Here is a 21,598-nt window from a genome sequence, read left to right as displayed (position 1 = left end):
TTATTTAGTTCACAGCGACCATGTATTGCATCTCACAACATCGTAATGGCAGTAATTGCGAATTTAAAAAAAAACTGAAGTAGGCGTCGATCTGAAATGAGATTCTGGAAAATACAGCAACAACTTTGTTACGTCTGCGTAATCAAGTCGAACGCTTTTTTTCCTTTTTTCGTTATCGTCGAGATCATTTACTGCTAAACAATCGTCAATTGTTTCTAGGGGCAAGTGGGCTGAAGGCGTAGCGCGGAACGCCTTCCTGCATAGAGGACAATGACGAAATTCACCATTCCCGGCATTTACAACCAGCCTTCTTTCATTTTTTGGTTCGTGAAAAGTCAAGCATTTTTTGCCCTAAAATGGGAGAAATAATTTATTTTTTTCTTATCTAAAAATAAAGACCCTCCCTAGCGATGGCTGCTTGACGTGAAGGCGTTTCTAAGCAGCTTCCGGGATTTTAACACTAATTTGCAATCTCTAATACGGCGCATAGGGACATGTTATGTTGACCTCCTACAACCTTTATCGCTAGGAACGCTGTCATTAGGAGCCAGTCTAAGTTTAACCACAAGCTGGTCTTCGTTGACCACGAAATGTCAACCTAGAGTGTTGCTTGACCAATGCGAAGCAGCTGTCTTTGCCGTCCCTACGAAAGAATTTTTTACAAAACAGTTGCACGGGGACTGCATTTCAGCTCCCAAATTTCTGAGCGTTTCTGTGGCAGCTAGAGAAGAAACTCTAGCGAGAAAATTCTCTATCTCCTTAGCTTACCCTTTAACAGCTAAAAGTATTTGAGCTGTACAGTGTCTGGGATTATTTTAGAATCACAGGACACACAGACTAAAGTACTAGTTTAGCTTTCAGGTCTCCAAGGGTCATCGGCATTTAAGGAGCAAGTTTGATCATATACACTTCTCAAGACGGACTGCTAGTATCATCTTTTGTGATATGGCAGCCGTCATGTGGTACAGTACGATCGCAAGTGGTATTACTGCTGTAGCTCTTTTATTAGTTGCATCAGCAACTTCTATGGGTAAGTAACTACACGCATCCTTGTGTTTTCTGTGAAGGTTTTTTACGGACGTACTGGTGGGAAAGGTGTCAAAAACGTTCTTGTGTGAGCAGATCCGAACATTTTATTGCGACGATGTGGTAATGTACTTTCCTAACCATACCAGCATCGCTCATTGGAAAATACGACTGCAATACTTTTATATTCTTACCTACAGTAGTTACGTGTGAGTCAATACTCGAGGTACGCTGAAGCACACGTTACGTCAAGCCGGTACATTCTACGTGGATGAAGGGAGACGTTCCTTTAAATATATTCCGAGCAAGGCTAGTGTTGTTACCATTTTCTGTTTATGCTGCCACCCGTAAAATACGTATCGCTCTCGGTGTTTTATTTCTTCCTCGGTTTCGCACAGTGGAAACACTCGCAGTGTTTCTGGGCAGTCATACGTCGCACTTTACGACTTGAAGCCTTAGACTTTCCTAAGTGACATTGGCAGGATTCAGTTTCCCAATAAGGATCTTATTTCAGGAGGGGGTCATAATATAAGATGCGTCGGGGTCCACCTTTTTGTACGCAATATTTTACATGCTTACGCCTAAATGATTCGCAGTATATGGGCAGCGTGGGGTTTCAACAACCCAGTTGCCTTCCACCTATTGGGGAAGTTGTTTCCGTGCGAGAAAAAGAGAGAAAAAACATCTTTATTTGCCCTTCTATAAAGGCTTCTGCGTTGTTGGGGAGGGGGGGGGAGGATGCGGGGGGCTGCTGTTACCAGTCGCCCCAAGAACTGCTTCAATGCGTTGGAGTATGGCTTCTTAGTGCTCCTCTTCTGTCAGTCTTAATGAGAAGGTGGTCAAGTGGCTTGACTGAGGGTGAGTACCGGCCGGTACTTTTTGTGCACTTGCGGAGAGCAAGTTTGAGCTGTTTTGGGGAGTCCTCTGGGGGCTCGAGCCACTCCGCCCAAGTGTTTACGTGCGCCGTGTTAATACCCTGTGACAGCATTCGAGGGACGTAAGGGTACTTGCAACGACGAAGGTGAACCCGCAATGAACAACATCTTGGCAGAGTGTGCGTGGGCAAGAAATCTGGACGTCAACGTCGTATTAACGATTTCGAAACTCGTGAGTGTCGTGAACTGATGAAGTTCATACAAAGATGTTTTACGGTCAATACTATAGCCTGCATTAGCGCTTTAAATTTCCCGCTTTAATATTCGCGTTGTATGACTTTTGGCGCCATTATAAAATACAAAGGCATTTTAACGACAAGCTTAACTCGGTTAGCCGAACGGAAAATTTGGCGATCCCGTGTATGCAACATTCCGCGCAACCAAATGGGCATGCCCGAAAAAACCAGGTCGGAGAGGAGTTAGAAAGTGAGGCTCCCGGAGAGAGATGGGCTGGGTTTATAAATGACGTATCTACACTCTGACATCCACCGATACTGGTTAGTGAGAACGCTTAATCGGAGGGAGCAAAAAGGAGTCTCTCTCACAGCATACCGCTCGCACAGCCAGCTACTGCGCGAAACGCAGCTCATGCGACAACGGCGGGTAGGAGCCGCGGTGGTGCGGACGGAACAGCCGCAACGTGGAAATGGCAAACATCGACCGCACGCTGCTTCAAAATGGGTAGGCCACGTATCATGTGCAAAACACCGGCCGCACCTGTACGGAGTGCATGGAGTTTTATTTGTAGTTTTTCATGTCGGAAGATGGTTGTTCACCAAGAGCCGGCACTTTTTCAGGCGGTTTACGCGTGCGAATCGACTGACTAGCCAATATCCTTATTGGGAGGCTAGGAAACAGTAGGTCCATCAAGTCACAATCCCCATCAAAAAGCGGTCATTGGACGCTATATATCAAACAAGTGTGCAACAAATTGTGCCCCTTTTAAGTACTCTCCTGGCAACGTCATTGGTAATGAAGCTATATGTCGGCAGCTGTGTTAGGGCTGGTTTACTTTTAATTTATTCTGTGTTACTGTTGGCTCTCAAACGCTACGAGGGTTTGATACAGCACACAAAAAAACATAAAATATATAAACAATTCATGAAATTGATACGTCAGATGTCACATTGAGAGAGAGAGAGAGAGAGAGAGAGAGAGAGAGAGAGAGAGAGAGAGAGAGAGAGAGAGAGAGAGAGAGAAAACATTTTTTTTTGCTCAACATGGTTTTGAAGCAAAGAAAACGGAGCCTTTTCACCCCCCCCCCCCCCCCCCGCCTCCCCTCTCAAACGCGGGCCAGAAAACCTTGGGCTCCGGCGGCGTCTTTGGCCATTTCGACAGCCCGGATCTGTACGTCGGGTTTGGAGCTGCGCAGAACGGTTTCCCACTGCTCCTCAGTCTTAATTAATAACGAAGCACCGAACGGACTCTTCTTCTGGGGACATTCATAAATATTTTGGCGTAGGTCTGCCCTGCCCGTACATAGCTTACATTCGCTCGTGTAGAGCCCCGGGTAACAATGTCGGTACATGACAAGATTTGGGAACATATTTGTCTGTAAGAAGCGCCATGCTACAGACTGTCATCTGTTGAGAGTACAGTGAGCGTGGGGATATTTAACCCGTTCCAATCTGTAAGGGAAATTATGTAAGTACCTGTACGAGACCATGCGGTGCCTCTCTATCCCAGCGCGCAAGAAGTGCTCAGATGTTTCCTCGACGTGATTGGCTCGGTTAGCCAAACCTCGAACCGCGCCGTGAACGTACTCGTTACCGGGAAAAGTGTGCCCGCGTCCATACGATTTTGAGTTCTCAGCGGTCCTTGAAGCCGACCAGAATTATAAGTTCTTCGGACGAGATCCGCCCCTTCGCAAAAATTCCAAACTGCAGTTTTTTAGCCACTAGCAATGAACTTACCTTTCGTGGAAGCCATCGCCACGGCAGCGGCCGCCTCGTCTGGCGGTTCCGACGACGACGTGAGTATCGTGCCGCTAGTTGCGGAATTGCCGTTGCGGTCGAAGGCTACCACGGTCATAACATGCCGGGCCGCGTATTCCGCGACTTCCACGTCGACCACATTCTCGGTGTTTTTGAATCTCTTATGTATAACTTTCGCTCTTTGTCGTCTTCTGTCTTAGTTGTATTCCTCAGTATAAAAGGGACGTGTATGCATTCCCATACATCACGGGAAATCTCGCGCTTGCCGCCGAATCGGGGTTCATACCGGATGCAAAGAGTCATTAAAATATGACGTCCTATCGAGCTCTTTGTGAGCCTCTCTATCTGGGCAACTGTTTGGGCCTCTATCAGTTTCTCCGAGGTATTAGGAATTCGTTACGCCTTGAAACGTTCGTTGGACGTGATAACAGGTATCCCGGGAGCTTGTTTATGTCCATTCTTGGTAATAGTGTTAATCTTGGTGTTTTTGTCCGCCCTTAGTCTCAAGAAAGGTGTTACATACGCTATGCGACTCAGGGCGAAAGCTTTAGCCTGATCAAATTGCCCGCCATCATTTCCTGATGTCTGTTTGCTATCGTGGAAATCAGTCTGGCCGTTTGACAACTGATTTCTTCCTAAAGGTTAAGCGGTTTCAATATTATGTTCGTTGTGCTGAAATCTGAATCCCAGGGTCCTGATACGCGCCACAACTGGATGAGATTACCATCAGCTAGGAGCTCGATTTTAGGGACTTCCGAGGCATGGTTGCCTCCTCTCATTGTGGGTTTGTAAAGTAGCGACTCTGACTCCTGCGGAGAGCAAGCTAGACCTATCGGTTTCTCGTATTTTTCAATTGCATCAATCGCTATCTGAAGAATGTCCGGAATTCGACCGTCTCAACCTCCGGTGAGCCAGAGGGTGATGTCTTCAGCGTAGAGGCTGTGATTCAGGCCTTATATCTGGTCTAGTATTTCAGGAAGCCCAATCATGGCGACATTAGAAAGCAAGGGCGACAAGACGAATCCTTGCGCTGTTTCCCGGCTACCCAATTCTATGTCCTCTGATCTTACCCCTCCGATAGTTACTTGAGCTTTCCGGTCGGAGAAAAAGTCTTTTAGGGGCGAAGCACATTAAGGCCGAGGCTTGCGCGTCGGTCGTCCGGTGTCCGTGCTCAAGGCACAGAACCGTGTAAATCGAAACATCTGTGAACAAAAGGTTCACAAAAGGTTAACAAGAACAAATTAAAAGGTTCACAAAAGGTTTAAGAAAGAGAGAGAGAGAGAAACGCATAGCACCGTGTACATCGAAACATCTGTGAAGAAAAGGTTCACAAAATGTTAACAAGAGCAAAATAAAAGATTCACAAAAGGTTCGATAGAGAGTGCGAGAGAGGGAGAGAGAGACGCACAGCGCCATGTAAATCGAAACATGTGGGAACAAAAGGTTCACAAAAGGTTAACAAGAACAAAATAAAAGGTTCGCAAAAGGTTAGAGAGGGAGAGAGAGAGAGAGCTCCTGGAGAGCCATGCTACGCATGCCCGAGGAGCATTGGATTGGACTGGACTGGATTAGATTGGAGTGGATTGAATAGGATTTGGATTGGACTGGACTGGACTGGAGTGAATTGAAATGGATTGGATTGAATTGCATAGAAGGGGATTGGATTGGATTAAATTGAACTGTATTGGATTAGAAATCGTTTTAGCAGCAGTAAACACTCTCACCTGTGATATACAGTAAGAACGATCCCAAGTGCTTCGCCCACTCGTCATGATTCACTTCATAAAGATGCGTGAATTTTTTTATGTATTTGTAAGTTATACGACCCGCGTCCAGCCTTTGCAAGTTTTCTATAACGGCCTTGTGAGCGATGTTATCGAGGGCCTTTGTTAAATCCGATCCGAAAATTGCTTTAGGGTCTAAGTAAGAGTTCTCGTCTCCATCTAGAATCTGATGTTCGAGGCGTATCATTACGTTCTAAATATACAATTGGAGTCAGAAACCTGCCATGGTGTGAAGGAAAAGCCCACATTCCCCCATGTAGGCATTCAGTCTATTGAGGATGGCGTGCTCCATCATCTTTCCGAAGCATGACGTCAGTGAGATGTGTCTCAAGTTTTCCCATTGTTTTTGCTTTCGAATCATGACCACTTGGGCAGTCTTCCACCACCACGAGATGCTGCCCCTTTCCCAGCATACATTCATGTACTTCGTCAAGGCTTATATAGATTCGTCGTCGAGATTCTTTAAGTGATGCTTTGATAAACCGTCGGTGCCTGGGGCGCACCTTCTCCGGATACCGTCCAAAGCAGCCCGGACCTCGGCTATCCTAACAGGGCGGTCAAGGTCTGCGTTTTTTTACTGGTGTGCGTGTTTAGCGCCTTCTCTTCGGTAGATACAATGTACCTATCTTTAATTTCTTTTAGCAAGTCCTTCTCTGTGCCCTGGTAAGTGTCAATAATTTTACTCCAGTTGTGTTTACGGGTAGTTCTACTACCATCGGGATTGATTAGTTATCTAAGAACGTGCCAACTTTTAATGAGACACATTTGCAGCGCCATACCGTCGCACGTGCTGTGCCAGTTCTTGCGGGAGAGCTGATTCGCGTAGTTTTCCATTTCGTTGTTTAACAAAGCTATTCTTGTGCGCAGGCTAACATTATGTTTATGCTTACCGAGCCATCTCTGTGGGTCATTCTTGACTTTCTACGGGCGCTAGAGCCTGCTGTCAGCCATTTTCAGTGCGGCTTCCTCGGGGATGGTTTTAGTAGTCTTCTCTGCGCATTTTTGTATATCCTTAGTCCAGTACTCGATGTCCTTAGTTTCGCTGCTCGAGTTCTCTGCTCCTCTTATATCACGAAAAGAATCCCATTCTGTTATCGTGATCTTGTTACCTTTTCGTTTGGAAGGACTGGCCTTCACAGCGGTGCCTACGATAAAGTGATCGCTGCCCAATATTCCTTGACTGTTTAGCCAATCGAATCCGGCAGGTTATTGACTTAGGTGAAGTCGGGAGTGGGGTCGCGGCATTCGCTGTTACACACATTGAGTATACATGTGTAGAACACTGGATAACTATAATAGGAACACTACATGTAAAAACTCAAAATGCGATAATAAAAAAAACACAACTCATTTATGTTTCGTGAAAGGTGCCTAGTTTTTTAAGGCATGGTTTGCATCAGCCTGTTTTAAACTTGTGTTACTGTATCACTTTCAATAAGTGTCCTTGGGAAGCTGGGAAGCTCAAAATGTTGGGAAGCTCAATTTTTGAACTACACGACGTCAGTAGGGGCGCAATAGAGGCCTCAATAAAAAATCGTGCGCCCCTCCGTCTAACGACAACGATGGTTGAACGCGAAGCTTTCTCGTGATAGATTCGTTGGTTGGCCCATCCCACACTGCGAGTACATGCTACTCTGAAGGTACGCACCACTTTTCTAGAATACTCACAGCAACTCTCGAATGGGCCTCCCTAGGCATAACGTTTGGGTTTGGGGTGTACGGCGCGAATCGGTACCTGCTGCTTGGCGTTCGCTTCGGCCATGTCGAAATGGAGCAGTTGGATAGAGGCAGGCTTAATATCGCGAGGGAACCAGATTCGATTCCGGCCACGGGAAGCATTGATTTCTTTCATTTCGCACACGATCATTCATAATAATCGTCAGAGAAAGTTGCCTTTCCTGCAGGGCGTATCGGCGTACAAGGGAATACGTGAGGAAACTGAAGCTTCGCTTTGAAACATATTTATCAGTTAGGTCATCTGCAGTTAGATCATCTGCAGTTAGGTCCCTCGAATGCTTACATGCAGCTAACACAGCTGCATGTAAGCATTCGAGGGACCTAACTGCTGATGCACAATCATATTCTTGGTGGTTGTTTGGTGGTTTTGGTGGTCAATCACACAAGCACGTTTCTACGACGTTATAGAGACATCGCCACAAAGTAGCTGGTCAGTAGCCACTACTTCCTTTGTCAGCCATACTGTCTCGATTGTTTTATTAAATCTTATAATACATATGGCAATACCGTTATCCCAACAAAAGAGTGTTTTGATGAGCCAAGCTTGTGTTGTATCTTCAGGGCCCCTTTAAGGTCATGAGGCAGAGGAATTCGATCATCTCGCATTCCTAAGAATCCACCAATGGATATTAAAGAAATTATTTTTGTTTATTCGTGTCGGCGCCTTTTCGCTGCACAAAATTTTTTGCAAAATCCTAAAGCTTTTGAAAGCCATTCCAAACTTTTTTTTAAAAAATGCCAATGTATTTTTCACTGTGTCGTCGCTTCCTATATTTACCTAACCCGGCCCTTTATCCCTATCAAGTAGTTAGTCCGAAGGTCGCCTAGTCGGGCAGTGACCGTGGTTCACGATATGATTGTCAGCACGATCCTCTTCCTTTTAAGAGGCAGTGGCGGATAGTAGACAGAAGAGTACAGTGACCATGCATTGTTCCTCTTCATGCGCGATAACGTAGCCCTTCTTATCAGGGTTGAAAATTTGGCCTTGAAAATCATGATCTTATTCCTCAAGAAAGACGAGGGCCTATCATCCGCTCTTTGAATTAGATACAAGCAATTTAAGCGTGCGTCGGTGCATGTGTGTGTACACCTTCATCTTCCGTCTTATTTCATGCTCTGTGGGATTCTGTATTTCACACACTAGGTTATTTCCCACCCCGCAGCCATCGCACTCAGCAAACACGCCTTGCGAGCGCTGGCTGCGGACGGGTCCGTTGCTTTCGGAGACAGACAAAGGCAGGAGGCGGAGAGGGCAACACACCAATGGCAGCATTTATTGCAAAGTGAAAATCAAATATACTGCATACAGACTAATCGTAGGCCATAACGGTAACACTGGGAGCGAGGCATTAAACAATGCTAGAGATCTAGATGGTTCGACTCACCGATGGATACCAGAGCAGCGGGGCGCTGCGCGTGCGAGCGCGGCTGCCGTCTCCCAGCTCGCCCGGACGCGTCCCATTGTGGCGCGTTAACCAGGTCCGGACCAGCGTGCCGAAACGTCCCCGCACTACCGCATCCCCAAGACAAGAGGCCGTCGTCTCGTCCTGCGACAACCCCCCAGACCTCGCCATTTGGTGGCGCTAGTAGAGACGAAGAACCGGTTTTCGGTTAAGGGAGAGGGGAAAAGAGTCAACGCCTGCACCCTGGCGACAACGAACCCTCCGGTCGCTGGCGCCCTCCCGTATGGCTCCCGTCGTGCGAGCGAGGCGCATTGTGCAACGCCGGCCGCGAGGGGAAGCTAGCCAGAAAGGGGTTCGCGTGCAAGTCGCGATCCCCACATCTTTTCCTTCTGAATTCCTTGCGTACGCCGGCGGACTAGAGGCGACGGAAAGTTCGTTCGTAGATTTAATCCTTAGTCTTTCAATCGCATTCCCTACGCCGGCTTCCGCTCGGCCAATGCCATTGCTGGTAATGTACCAGCAGGCCCGCTCGTTACCAGCTGATGTCTGCAAGCAGGTAGATCCGGGAAGGATCGCACCAGCCAGCCCAAGCAAGCGTTACTCAAGTGGCGGTACATCCGCGATGGCCCGTTGGCCGTGGCCACAAAGCGACCACAGACTGCCGACTGCCTCGGCCAGGTTGGCGGCGGCATGCTGCATCGCGCCGCTTCAGCAGGCTCGCCAGCTGCAGACGACCCGTCGTCCGGAACAGTAGTAAGCAGAACAAATACGCTCCGTCATGTGGTACAAGCCTGGGTGGCTCAGCTGCACAAAGAAACTCACCGCACCTTCAGTGTAGGGCAGAAAAATAGCTCTCCGCACGCACCGCCTTTGTGGCGCGATCCCAATGACAATTGCCAAGTTGTCAGCATTGCCTTCGCTCTGTTAATGTAAACAAAGCCCAATAAATTGTCCAAACCCTACAATGTATAGGGCAGGAAAAAACAGGCTGCAGTAGCCCTTTAATCCCATCGATCACGTGGTTCGATGTCGAAATCACAAGTGCCATGGCATCGGCATAACTACATGCTTGTTAACGTCAACCAAGCACGCCAAATTGTCCTAATCCTGCAGTGTGTAGGGTAGGGAGAATACAAGCTCGATTGCATGAACAACGTGACAGAATCTGACGGTTCAGCTGCTAAGTTTGTCAGCAGTGCAACCGCTCTGGAAATGTCAACAAAGCTAGAGCCTGCTCTAACCCTATACGGTACAGGGCACAAAAAACACACACGGTCGCATCGACCGCCCGGCGCGATGCTTAACCACACAAATGCGAAAGCTGTATTTGCTCGCAGCAGTAACACTTTATTCATACACATGAACGCGGAAACAGTATTTGCTCCCAACGACAGCCCTATATTCACACACATGAACACCGCTTGTGTAAAAATGCTGAAATACGTTTCAACACACTGGCGCTTAGTTCAAGTGAACAGAGCTTGGCGTCTCGAGCCGAACAAGAGGGCTCGTGCGACGTTACAATTAGCGGGCCCAAAGTTTGTCCCGCGTGATTCCCCCCTTCAGTGGAAAACAGGGAGGGATGAGCACCCCCGCAGTCCCGTCGCCGGCGTGGGGCGACAACAAATACAGCTACGCTGCGGAAAGGAGTTTTTCAAGCAGCGAGGGGTCAAAGAAACAGTCTTTCCTGAGGCGGGAGAGATTCCTTTCTTTTGCGCAAGGCGATCAACAAAAGAGAGGGAGTGCGCCGTGCCCCCCTGGCATTGTCCCCAAGGTCGTGCCTTCTCCGGGAGGACCGGCTGTGAAAGCCTTCGGGTCACTCACTTCGGCAAACGACCGGCATCCTAAAACACAACAAAATAAAACAGACCAAACGAAAGAAACCCCTACCGTGCCCGTACGTGCAGCCGTGAGGAGACATATGCTTGGTTTAGGGTCCTATAGGCTCCGGACAGCGAAGTTTGCCGCGCGAGCGCAGCGCCAGCCGCGACAGACACGCGCAACTCTGAGTCGGTCCCGCCGCGCCGACCGCCTTCACCGCCAGTGAACGCAACTTTGCAAAAAACGTGTGTTATAACGCTATTTGCGCGTATATGTACTACATAGTGCAACAAAGTCATTCAAATATAGACGGTATTCATTCAAAAGTTTAGCGGGCGATTTTCTTCGCTTGGCCACACTGAAAGCCGCCATGTCTGTGGCCACTGTGCTAGCGCATGCGCTGTGCGCCCACATCTCGAGAAAAAAAAAAAAAAAAACACCGGTGTCCCGTTTGTCGTCTGCCGCGTTTCAACCCAATTATCGGTAGTGGCGTCAAGAGATATATTATTAATCGCATTCACATTATGTGGTGGCGCTCTACCTGCCATCGATAACTTCGCATCACCGGAGGATGAAACCGCGGCAGCGAACGGCCGGAACGGCGCGCAAAAGTCCGACACTGCTGTTGCTGTTGGCTGCCGCCGTGGATGCCGACGCAAGTGCACCCGCACCGTATCCACGACTTTGTCTGGTAAGTTCCCTCTAATACATGGTTGATTACAAAAACCGAATAATTTCTTTGGAGAGCTGTTTCACGCGTACGCCGAGTTAGCGATGGTAGCGAATGCGAGGCCGCTTCCCGAGCCGTGCTGTAACCCGAGCGCTGACGGATCGCAAGCGCCCTTTGAACAAATCCCTCGAGTTTGGCTTCCGTACGGCAACATTTTCTGCATATGCCTTCGGGCGATCGCTTTTCCGCGAGCATACGCGTGACTTATCGCGACGCAGTCGCACGCATACGTGGGCTCTAACGTTTTTATCGCTCTACCTACTCGTGCACGCCCCCGTGTGCCAACGTGTTTTCAAATAAATTGGAATGAAAACTTAGGCAGGCAGCAATGCGCCACCATCAGCTTCGCAGTCACCAGTCGCGGTCGCACGCTGGATGCCTTGTCGGTTGTTCGTACGAGGGATAAAAACAGGCGCGCTCTTGTTTTTTATTTAAATCGCGGCAATCACTGACACTGACAATCACTGACATCACTGAGATTTTCTTCAGACTCCAATTCCAGAGAAAATCTGCTGTTGCAGTGACCAACCCGTTCCGCTGGTGCCGTGTAGATTCAATGCGCAAGTCTTGACGCAGAAAAATTACTAGGACCCAGATTTCGGAAGTGTAGTGGACGCGCATTTCACGGCGCGCTGAAGGTGCGTTTCTCATGCTCGCTCGGGCGGCGGTTCGCGTTACCGGACCCGCCGGATGTGTGACGCGTGAGCTATCGTGTTCCAGGCCTGCGCCGCCGCGCCATCGGGGACCGGGGGGGGGTTATTTCTCTTCGCTTAATAAGGCACTTGAGTTCCAGCAACCGGTCGGTGTGGTCGCTTTCATCGTCGCTCGTCAGCCGACGAGACATGGTGTCAGAAGTGGGATAAAGTTAGCGACACATCGATCAATTATTAATAGCAATCAGTCTGAGGTGCGTAGCCTGCAAAACACGCTATGGCGGATGGAGATCCTTCTATCCAGTTCAGCGGCACCGGGCTTCAACCGCCACCGAAATTCGATTTTGGGAACCCAAGCTCTTGGAAAGAATGGGTCTACCAGTTCGACGACTATTGCTATGCATCTGGGCTCTACCAAGCGCCGGGAGAAGTACGGGTCAGAGCGCTTCTTTACGACATGGGCTCCCAAGACGCCTGCCGCGTTCTCGACACTCTAGCATTGTCCAGTGAAGACTGGAGCTCGCTAGAAGTTCACCGATCACTTCATCCACCCGGTCAACGAGGTCTACGAAAGTGTCCGCTTCCACCGTCGAACCCAGGGCGAAGGCGAGACCGTAGACGAGTTCTACACTGCGCTGCGTACATTTGTCAAAACTACGCCTCAGCGGAAGTGGAAGAACGACTCGTTCGAGACAGGTTCGTCGTGGGTCCTTGGGACTCTAACCTTGTGGACAAACTGTGCCGAACACAAAAGCTTACCCTTGAAGAAGCAAGACTACAGGCTCGCATCAACGAAGATGCCGTGAAAGCCCGTGCAGCAGTGTTCCAAAAAGAGCCGAATCCTGCTCACGTTGTGGCCGAGGCCAAAGTTCAAAAGCGCTTCCAAAAGCCGCGACATGGCTCGAATTCTCAAGGGAGCTCCGGCAAGCGTGTTACGAAGTCCAACACAAGCGACGCTACCACGAGCTACAGATACTGCGGTCGACCAACGCATCCTCGAGCAGATTGCCCAGCTAGGCAAGCCAAGTGCAAAGGGTGTAATCGGATTGGACACTTCGAAGCAGTCTGCGAAAAGAAAAGCAAGAAGAACATGGGAGCTCTCACACCGCACTCCGTAGCAGCCATCACCAGAGCCAAGTTCGTAAAAGTGGCCGTCAACGGACTACGCTAACTTCAAGGTCGACTCGGGTGCAGAGGTGACAGTGGTACCGGACTCGTTTCCAGGCATACCGAAACAGCTGCAAAAGCCAGAAGGTGAGCTTACGGGCCCAGGAAGTTACTCCCTCACCGTTCTCGGAACATTCCAAGAGAAACTGAGCTGGAAAGGCAGGTGTACAGTGCAAACAGTGTATGTTGTGCCTTCGCAAGACCCGCCGCTTCTTGGATTCTCTGCGATACAGGCTCTCGGAGTTATACGGTTCGTGGACAGTGTAACGGATTCTACCGTCACTTTGAAGGACAGTCTCTTCGATGGCTTGGGCGAGCTGCAAGACGAAGACGTGATACGTCTCCAACCAGGTGCCAAACCGTTCTCACTCAGCGTGCCGAGAAGAGTACCGATTCCGCTTCACAAACCAGTTCGAGAGGAGCTCACCAAGCTCGAATCCCAGGGAGTCATCCAACGGGTGGACCGTCCCACACCATGGTGTTCCGGTATGGTGGCTGTTCCAAAAGCAGGAGGAGGCTACCGAATATGCGTTGACCTCACCCGACTCAACGAAGTCGTGCTTCGGGAGCGTCACATACTACCCTCAGTCGAGAACATCCTGGGACGCCTCGGATCAGCAAAGGTATTCTCTAAGCTCGATGCTACCGCTAGCTTTCACCAGGTGAAGCTTTCAGAAGAAAGTCAAGAACTCACTACGTTCATAACACCAATGGGAAGATTCTGTTTCCAAAGGCTACCTTTTGGAATCTGCTCAGCGCCAGAATATTTTGAGCGACAGATGAGCAGAATTCTGGAAGGCCTCGAAGGAGTTGTGAGCATGATTGACGACATTCTTGTCTTCGGAGCACCGCAGCAAGAGCATGACCAACGTCTCAAGCAGGTGTTATAGCGCTTGGAAGAAGCGGGAATCAAGCTGAACCGCAAGAAATGCACGTTCTCTGCAAACCAAGTCAAGTTTCTTGTAGTCGTGGTTAGCGCACAAGGAATCAGTCCCGATCCAGAAAAGGTCGAGGCCTTGGCCAAGCTACCAACCCCATCGGATGTCAGCGGTGTCCGAAGACTGCTGGGAATGGTGAACCATGTGGGCCGCTTCATTCCTCATCTTTCCGACATCACAGCACCGATCAGGGCATTGCTTCAAAAGAGAAACTCATGGCTTTGGGGACCGTGCCAGCAAGCTGCTTTCGACAAGCTCAAAAGCTTGCTCAGTTCAGAGGCCTGCATGGCTAAATATGACCCGTACCCCAAGGTTGTGTCAGCTGACGCAAGCTCATACGGTCTCGGAGCTGTATTGCTTCAAGATCAACCATCGGGAGAACGACGAGCGGTTGCTTACGCCTCACGATCCCTAACGGACACTGAAAGCCGCTACAGTCAAACAGAAAAAGAAGCTTTGGCTGTGACGTGGGCTGTCAAGAGGTTCGACCAGTTTCTGAGGGGCATCGCATTTCAAGTCGAAACGGATCATCGTCCTTTAGTCACGCTCCTGGGATCAGCAGAACTCGACATGATTCCGCCCAGAATCCAGCGCTTGCGAATCCGTCTTATGCGCTATCAGTTCACTGTTCTCTACGTCCCTGGCAAGCTGATTGCCACGGCAGACACGCTGTCAAGGGCTCCTATTCAGGGACACGATCCTGAGCGAAGTCAGTGGCAGACAGACTCCATCGAGTTATTCATCGGGGAAGTCGTTACAGCAGCTGCCAACCTCATGTCCTCCCGCATGGATGCCTTACGCAAGCACCAAGCGGAAGACGGCATCTGTTCTGGGCTACTCCGCTTCTGTGAGAAAGGATGGCCAGAAAACGTCTCAAAGGTTCCAGTTCATCTAAGGGAGTACTGGAAGGAAAGAGGCAACATCACAGTGTGCGATGGCTTCTTGCTCAAAGATCGCCGCATCATTATTCCAAGCCTGATGCGCCGTGAGGTACTTCAGCAAATCCACGAAGGCCACCAGGGCATTGGACGGTGCAAGGCAAGGGCAAGGGACGTAGTATGGTGGCCTACCCTTAACAGCGAAATTGAGCAGCTCGTAACATCATGTGAGAAATGCGCTCAGACGAGAGTTCAGCGTTCGGAGCCACTAATCGCAACACCGACTCCAAATCGGCCATGGCAGCGTGTAGGCGCCGACTTGTTTGAACTTGATGGAACTCACTACATAATCGTGGTGGACTACTACTCTCGTTTTCCGGAAGTAATCAGCTTGTCGTCGACCACCTCCACAGCTGTCATTGCGGCTGTCAAGAGCACGTTCGCGCGACATGGAATACCTGATGTGTTCGTGTCCGACAACGGCCCGCAATTTTCGTCACGGGTGTTCGCCGAGTTCGCGCAGACCTACGGATTTCATCACATCACGAGCAGCCCGGGCTACCCACAGTCAAACGGCGAGGCAGAACACATGGTGCGGACCATGAAGGATCTTTTCACAAAATCCAAGGACCCACACATGGCGCTTCTGGTGTACCACGACACGCCAGGAGCGATCGGATACAGCCCGTCGCAGCTCCTAATGGGCCGACGTCTGCAAACGACAGTGCCGAAGATGCCAGACACCCTGCAACCGGAGTGGCCACCACACGACGAAGTTGCAGCTAAGGATAAAGCTAACCGAACAAAACAAAGTCAAGACTTCAACCGTCGTCACGCCGCCCACCAACTCCGCCCACTCGCTGACGGGGAGGATGTGTGGGTGCAGGATATGTCATGCGCAGCAAAGGTGCTCAGCCCAGCAAGAAGACCACGCTCATATGTGGTGGAAACACCGACATGCATCATTCACCGCAACCGTCGGCATTTGGTGCCGTTCAATGGTGCAGGCATGCCTGATGGCCTTGCGTCTGACAGTTATTCAAGCACAGACGAAACACCAGCAGTGACGGTTGAAAGCTCCGCGGATCAAACCCGCCGGATGTGTGACGCGTGAGCTATCGTGTTCCACGCCTGCGCCGCCGCGCCATCGGGGACCGGGGGGGTTTATTTCTCTTCGCTTAATAAAGGCACTTGAGTTCCAGCAACCGGTCGGTGTGGTCGCTTTCATCGTCACTCGTCAGCCGACGAGACAGGAAGTACCTTAATTTGAGGAATGAAAAAAAATTGGGCGTTTTAATTAGTGAACAAAGCGGAGTAACGCTAGTTCCATCTTTGGCTCGTTCCTTTTAACTGCGCTATTTTTACTGTGCACCTTAAAACACCCGGTTATTCCTCCCTCCCCCTCTGTGCTTTTACTACATAGCTGCATTTATTACATGGAATGGCGAGTTGATTTTTAAGCATTGCCTTGGGCACACATGGTATCTAGCAGGTTATTTTATGCACCATTCTTTTTTTAAGCAACCAACCTTCCCAACCGGCAAGCAGACTATTCATATGCTTGCAGGCTCTGTTCTCACCATCCTTGCGTCTGCACATATGTATATTTGTTAAACGTTGCCTGCATACCTTCTAGTCCAGACTTCCTATTTGAAAAGCGGCAACTGGCCACAGTTGCCGCTTTTCTAATGGAGGCGAAAAGCAGAAATGCCCATGTTCGAGATTTTGGCACACGTTAAAACATCCCCAAGTGGTCAAAGTTAACCTTAGTCCCTCACTACGGTGTGCCCCATCGCCTGTGTAGTGTCAGTGTGTTAAACCTCATAGTCAATCAAAGTGTTCGTACAAACCTTCTACAAAGCAAGCACAAGCCGTTTTCAACTTTATGTGGTCACTGGTGAACTTACTGTTGTAAAACTGTGCATCGCAGCATGTTTAAGTTCAGATGTTACTACTCACTCTTGCAGGTCTGAAGCATGAGATCAACCACTGGCTCTCAACAGCCACTCCCCCAGTCCGGCGAAGTCAACAAAAAGCCATCCAGCCACCACTAGGCACACAAGGCTGCAGAAAAAACTTGGCATAGCGTATGCATGTTTCTGGCCTATTTTTGCTTCTCTTAAGAAGGTAAAGTTTATGCAGCCTGTGTTGCTTTTCAGTTTCAGTTGTACAACTTTTTTTTTATAGTTGATTATGCATTTTCGTGTTGAAACGTATAAAAATGTGCAGTGCCAAAGAGACACTGCACCTCCAAGGCAAACTTCATTTTAGATTTTTTTTATCCTTCACCTCCGTAAATGCTGGCATCATTACAGGAGTACTTGTCGAACGTTTTGATGTGTGGGTGTTTGCGTCTGTCCCGAATGCAAGATGGTGTGCCACGGTCCCTTAAAGGGGCTGGACCTACCCCACTTCTGATAGTGATGAAAAGCATGTCATAGTCTTCACATAAGCCATATTATGGCCAATTCTTTAAATACGTGTGAACATCCACTGCCTGACTACTCTTTATGTCCCAACTTTCAGCCTCTCATCAGTGCTAGTAAACATCCTACGCGAGGCTGACCCCTTTGCTAAGCTGCACAGAAAAAAGGTCAACCCAACAGCTCAGCCATTATGAGCAGCTGACAATCCTTGTGAATCCTCAGGTGCTGTCAAGTGCACAAATAACTCCGCCATGTGCTCACCTTTGTGAGAGAGAAACGAGCCAAGAATGCCCCAGCAACACATCAGTGATGGCCTCCCAGATGGCCGATAGGATTCTCCAGGTACAGCGCGAAGGGGTTTTGAACCCCCTCCCCCAAACATTTTACTATGCTGCACATAAGCAAGTGCTAGCATTCATTTTGGCAAGGCTCCTTCCATTCTCCCATACCTCCATACACCCCCAACCCCTAAAAGTATTTCTGGCTGTACCAACAGTTGATGGAGTGTGAAGAATGAGCACCCTGGAAAGAACTAAAGGAGGTGTTTCAGGTGTGCATTTGGAGGTTGTCAGGTGACACACTGTTGAGTCGAGTTGATACGTGCAGCATACCACGGTAGCAATGCACCAAGCATGTGTGATCCTGCATTCAAGGCCAGTGCACTGCAGGCGTATTAGTAACTGCACTTGCATTGGGTCAAATTAAACTACGCAGCTGTTGAGAAAAACAATGGGGTGTACTCACGGGAGCAAAACTCTAGATTGATGCAAGCAGCAGCTGAAAGGCATTACATGCTGCCACGTGAATAAGTGCCTCCTGCCAAGAAGACACTGGCTGTACGGCCTAGTTTAACAGTACGATGTTCATTTCGTGCTTGTTGCTTTGGCTACATGTGGCTTCGGCCTTGTTGAAGCGTTTTAGCGATTAGCGGTCAGTAATGCATTGAACGTTTTTTTCTTGACCTCTGATTGGGAGTTTAAGCACGCGACAGGCTTCATTAAAATCAAGTCCTAGCACTTCGGGATTTACACTCTATGCGCAGATTGTGACTATTCGTGAAGGACGAGGACAATAGAAAGGAGCAGTAAAAAATTCTTTAGGGCCTCATCTGGGGAGAGTGACCATTTGGGCTCCTTTCCTTGGTTGCAGCAAAGCCAAGGGAATGCGAGCTGTGGACCGGCGGCCAAGGACAACTCCACCCGGAGCTGGGATTGTGTGCGCTGGACGTTGCGTCGTCGGCTGTCGAGCACTGAGGGCCAAAACCATCGAGAACTGGCGGCCATATCCATGCCAACAGAATCAACCTAAACAACAAGGTGAGCTGGGCAGCTACGGTCTCCCACGGCAAACACACTCAGAGACACATGGTCCCCCAGAGTCAATACACTCACGGCAGACATTCCAATTCATGCTCAGAAATTAACAAAATCCATCACATGCTTGAGTCCATTATCGTTGGAAACAAAAAAAGTTCTAAAAGCAGCCGTAACTGAACTTAAGGGAGTCGACACCACTGTGAACCCCGCCTCTTCCAAAACATCAGACCAGCATCTCAGGCCATCGTTGACTCCAGCCACAGCAGGTTACCGACCTTGGGGTCCTCAGATGCAATGGACAATTCTCCATCTGGCTCTACTCAGTTAAAACACTGGGACAAGCAAATTGGCCTTGGCAATCCCCCCTTGCTTCGGGGTCGGATGGTTAGTACGTTACGGAAGGTGTGCTTCAAAATTTTGGAGAACAGATCATGGAAACTCTCGTGCGACATTCAAAGCCATGTTAGTGCAATTTGAGGATAAGATTGGTGCTGAAATCACCGGTCTCAACATTTGCATCACCGGTTCTTTGAGGACGCTGCGTGAAGGGGAATAGGCCCCATAAAATCGACTGCACGTGCGTCTGGCCTCCGTCAGCGGACAGTTCGAAAGTGCTCGCCAATCGTCTAAAGGCACATTCCCACTGGCGACTTGGCACATTGCGTGACGTCGCAAGTGATGAGCCAGGCATCGCTTTTTCTCGCTTTGCGAGGGAGGACAAGATCGCTCTAGGACTGAATCCCCTCGTTGCGCCTCGGCAATGCAAAACCGGATAGCCAATCATGGCTAAGGAGTCAGCTGACGTAGCTGCAAAGGAAAGATTTGTTTACATCCAGCAATGCAAACAATGGTGAGCCGCTGCTGCCGCACAGGGCTGACTGTGCCTGTCGGGTCAGGGGTCAGGCCGGCAAGGAATTTTTCATGCGCTTCAGTTCTTAGGTCAGTGACTTCAGGGTATGTGTGTACTAATCAACAAACAGTGTAGAACTCATCAGTGTGGAAAGTCTTTTCAAATGGCAAACACGGTGTAGAACTTGGAGCGTTCGGAGGCGTCAAAACTTCTGCGTCTGTGAAAAAAAGAAGTGAAATTTGCCGGCCGGGATGCGAGTATTGTTGCATCGAATTAATTACTAAATGCAAAACATGGCTGACCGGCACGTTTCTCCTAAACGTATGGCGCCCTTCTCGCAACACCTCCAAATTGACCAAGCTTTTTTAGAAAACTCTTGAAATTTTCCATTTCGACACATTACTCATTGTCGGTGATTTTAATGCACATCACACTAAGTGGGGATTGCAAGCATGACACCATTAAAAAGCGAAAACCTTTGGCTTGATGCCCAACAAGAAGGCCTCACCCTTACCACTGACCATACGCATCCCACTTGCACCGGAAGTAGTGTGAGCAGTGATGAGCAGCAGTGTGAGCAGCCTTGCCTCACTTTTACAGAACACACGTAAAGGAAGACCACTTTACGCAACACATAAGAGAATCTCGGCAGCGACCACCCGGCAACATCAAACGAAGGTCTGGTAGGCCCGCTTATCCTCATTTACTGAGATGCATTTCAAGGGCTCTGAGTGGTGCAGCGGGATTCCTCACACTCGGTGATTGGTCCACATATCTGAGAAATAACTAACATCAAGGCAAAGGCGGATCAACTGGGCCGAGATGCTGAGCAGGCAACTAATTATACATTTGAAGCAGGGAACCAATGCCAGGTTGACTTGCAGCTTCCCCACATGTGGGAGGCCAAGAGTGATTTGCAACAGCAACTCCGCAAGAACAAAGTCAGTTGCAACGTGTTTTGTCGCCTGGATTGGCTTGACCAACACATTGAAGAATACTCAGTTATTGCGACAAAATTGGCATGCAGCTTGCGATTGCACCGTGAGAAGCAACTACCCAAGACATGAAACGTCGTCTGATGCTTAATCGATCTCGGTAAGAGCCAAGCCATACATTGATGCAACCTAATGGGGAATTCCATTGAGAGAACAGGAGCAGTGGCATCGTGCAGTGAGGAGTAGGTGACAGAACACTTGTGGGCACGCGGGAGCAGGGCCACTGCACCTGCCATGAGTGCGGCACGCACCCGGAGAGCAGGTGGGAGAGGAAAAAACGACGAGGGGAAAACACGGTCCCGACCGGCTGTATGGGCATACATGATAGCATTTATCAGGTTAAATAAGGGCGATCCGGCTACATTACTTGCAGTAGCAGCAATATGAGGCCTGTCTGCAAGATTGGCGAGTGAGGAACAGGTGGTATCACTACGAGGGCGTCTCAAATACGACAAAAACCAGTAACAGAGGCTATTTTGCTCATATGCACCATCTCTCGGGGTGAAGTAGAGGTTAAACTGCCGGCTACTTGTTCTTGTAGTCGTTCGTGCGAATCTCCCCGGTGCCGTTCGTTTTTTTTTTTTTTTTCTCTCTCTCTCTCTCTCTCTCTTCAGCCTTTAGCGTTTTTGAGAACTGAGAACGAATATTTCAGTAGAAGAAACACCCCCGCCCCACGCAGAATCGTTAAATGATGTACAACCAAAGTGGGAAGCTCCTTCACTGGGTCTGTTTATTGAACAGCACCGTTGATTCTGGGCATGGAGTTCAGTGAGAGTAAAGCCCCTCCTATGGGCAGGGCCGCGGCGGAGGGGCTTTAATTTAGAGCAGCCCAGCGGCAGCGCGGCGGCGCGCGCCATGTCGTCGCTCCATGTACCGTAATTACCCGATTCTAACGCGCGCCCTTTTTCCGGAAAAACAGGCCGAAAAATCACATGCGCGTTAGCATCGGATTCGAAACCGAAACCGAAACAGCAGAAATTTCGTCCCACCCATCGCCATAACCAT

General features: G+C 49.3%; 1 long non-coding RNA gene across 2 annotated transcripts; it reads left to right on the top strand.

Annotated features, from left to right (window-relative positions):
- The first annotated feature begins 10,979 nt into the window (after positions 1-10,979).
- Positions 10,980-19,013, top strand: LOC144169083 (uncharacterized). Of its 2 annotated transcripts, none has more exons than XR_013322357.1 (3): positions 10,980-11,331; positions 16,974-17,093; positions 18,582-19,013. It is a non-coding gene; the product is annotated as an uncharacterized LOC144169083 (long non-coding RNA). The 2 variants fall into 2 exon arrangements; XR_013322358.1 differs by having other exon boundaries at positions 16,974-17,133.
- The last annotated feature ends 2,585 nt before the right edge of the window (positions 19,014-21,598 follow it).

This window comes from Haemaphysalis longicornis, unplaced genomic scaffold (assembly GCF_048455015.1).
Source record: "Haemaphysalis longicornis isolate Haplotype H1 unplaced genomic scaffold, Haemaphysalis longicornis Haplotype H1 scaffold_2, whole genome shotgun sequence".
NCBI classification, from domain to species: Eukaryota; Metazoa; Arthropoda; class Arachnida; order Ixodida; family Ixodidae; genus Haemaphysalis; species Haemaphysalis longicornis.
Note: the sequence above shows the minus strand (reverse complement) of the source record. Positions and strands in the feature narration are given on the sequence as shown.